The sequence below is a fragment of the Embiotoca jacksoni genome, unplaced genomic scaffold (genome assembly GCF_022577435.1).
Source record: "Embiotoca jacksoni isolate LCO1_2020_lvr unplaced genomic scaffold, fEmbJac1.0.p SCAF_90, whole genome shotgun sequence".
NCBI lineage: Eukaryota > Metazoa > Chordata > Actinopteri > Embiotocidae > Embiotoca > Embiotoca jacksoni.
The window spans coordinates 745,042-747,541 of record NW_027185448.1 but is presented as its reverse complement, the minus strand read 5'-3'; positions in this window follow the sequence as shown (position 1 = coordinate 747,541).

Below are 2,500 nucleotides of genomic sequence, written 5' to 3'. Positions count from 1 at the left end.
TCATATAAAACACAACGTTTACATGCAGAAGTAATATTAGCTGCATTAAAAATGATGGATAATACTTTACTCTCAAGGTCATTTTTATATTTTGAGGAAGGGCAAATAATATATAAATATATATATATGTATATATATATATATATATATATATATATATATATTCACCGAAACTGTCTCTTCAAAATAAGAGCTGGACATAAATAGAAATGAATAAACTCAGCGTTTCTTTTTAATTCTGTGACTTTTGACTTTTAGTTGTTTATTCATGTGAATGCGTTTAACGCTGCCAATGCTCGTACATATATAGTTGGAAATGTTTGCATGGTGTACAGTATGTATGGTTGTTGTGTGTGTGTGTGTGTGTGTGTGTGTGTGTGTGAGAGAGAGAGTGTGTGTGTGTGTGTGTGTGTGAGAGTGTGTGTGTGTGTGTGTGTGTGTGTGAGAGTGTGTGTGTGTGTGTGTGTGTGTGTGAGAGAGAGAGTGTGTGTGTGCAGAGCTCCTGCATGTTGCGTGTCTGCTGACAGCAGGCGGGGAATCACTGCAGGTCACGCTTCACCAGCAGGGCTGCGTTCAGGAGCGGTCTCCATAGGGTGAGTAAACACACTCCACACGCGGCAGCTCATTAATGTGTGTGTGTGTGTGTGTGTGTGTGTGTGTGTTGTGTGTGAAAAGATCTGTGCGAAAATTAGAGAATTACTTCAGTTTTTACTTTTAGACAAAAACTCTCCAACGAGTGATTCAAGTATTGAATGTGTCGCAGTGTGTGTTTTGGTTAAATGTGTGTGTGTGTGTGTGTGTGTGTGTGTGTGTGTGTGTGTGTGTGTGTGTGTGTGTGTGTGTGTATTGTGCAGGTCACACTCGAGCAAATGAGCTGTTTTTTGTGAACATGAAACTGTCTCCACAGGATGAATGAACACGTTTTGCATACGGAGGCTTATTACTGACTATGAGGATTTATGGAGGGAACTGATGGTAAACCGTGTTAATCTGTGTGTGTGTGTGTGTGTGTGTGTGTGTGTGTGTGTGTGTGTGTGTGTGTGTGTGTAGTCACGCTTTGTATACAGAGTAATAGCCGTATTAACTGTAGCTCGATGCTACATGAGCTCTCTTTGATGAGGCCACTTCGTAAAGAGCTCCGTGTGTTTCAGCGTCACGCTAAAAGCACGTGATGCACCCGTCAGACCACCAGAGGGCGCCACCTCAGCGTCACATGTTGCCTCACCGAAGGCGTGAAAAGGATACGCATATATGAAGCATTAGAAAAAAACAAGGTAAAAAAACGGGGAAGAAGGAAAGTCGCCTGTACTCATCGATTTTTGGAGATTAAAAGGACTTCAAATTATTTGACCCATCTCAAATATGAGCTTTAAAAATGTCAAAAACGATGAATTTATTCCTGAAAACTGTCGATGATATTTCCGTTCATCTATTATTCAATCAACTGATGAATTGTTTCAGCTCTGCTAGATGTTATAAGCTGAATATTTGATGAGTACAATAAAACAGCGAGCTCGGTTTAATCTCGCTGCCTAAATCGGCCGATAAAATCCTCTCTGCCTTCAGTAGACGACGGAAGACCCAAAAACTCAAAGCCACGAAGCCTTCTGACACTTATGTTTCTGTATATTTATTTACGTCCCGTTGCATTCGTGGCGTGTTGAGATACTCTGTGTGAACGTGTCGCCTGCCAACACGTCAGTCATGAAGAAAAGACGTAAACGAGGACTTTGTTGTCGGTTTTTAAGCCACGATACCTGAAAAAGAAACCGATAGTAGAAAGAGGGGATGTATCTGAAAGCTGCTCTTTGTGAGTGTTTACCGTTCACCTCCATTCATGTGAGGAAACATCAGCAAGCGTTTTTTTGACAAATCCCACATTTCAACTACATTTCTTCTCTTAGTTCCTCCGAGGCTGAATCCTCTCTGGGGATTTGAGTTTTTGTTATTGTTGTTATTTGATTTCAGAGCTGTTATATTTATATTTTGTTAAAGATGTGCGGGTTTGTGCAGGTGAAACTGCCGTCGAAGCCGCGCAGTGAAAAACGCATGAAAAGAGCGGTCGGTCGACGGGGATTATCTGAAGACGGGCAGATGGTCGTGGTTTGTCTTTTCTCTGAGGACGATGTCACATAAAGAGGAAGGAGACACATGTCGACCTGTAAATAAAGTGTCCAATTAAAACGAAGACGTTGTCCATCCGGTTTTCTTGAATAGTTTTATTTTTTTGAATTTTCTGCTCATTTTTTTGTGTTTTATATGGTTGGAAAATTTATATCTTTGGGTTTTAGATGCTTGTTTGAACAAAGCTGGCGACTTTGAAGGCCTTGGGCTCTAAAAATTAACAAGAATTTTTGTACACAGTTTTGTTTGGCATTTCATTGACTAAATGAGGATGAAAAAAAAGTTTTTGTGAACATTTGTGATTTCTGAAACTGGATCGGAGAAAACATCCAATTTTGGGCCCAATTTTTTGGTGAACATTAAAATCTTAAAACAT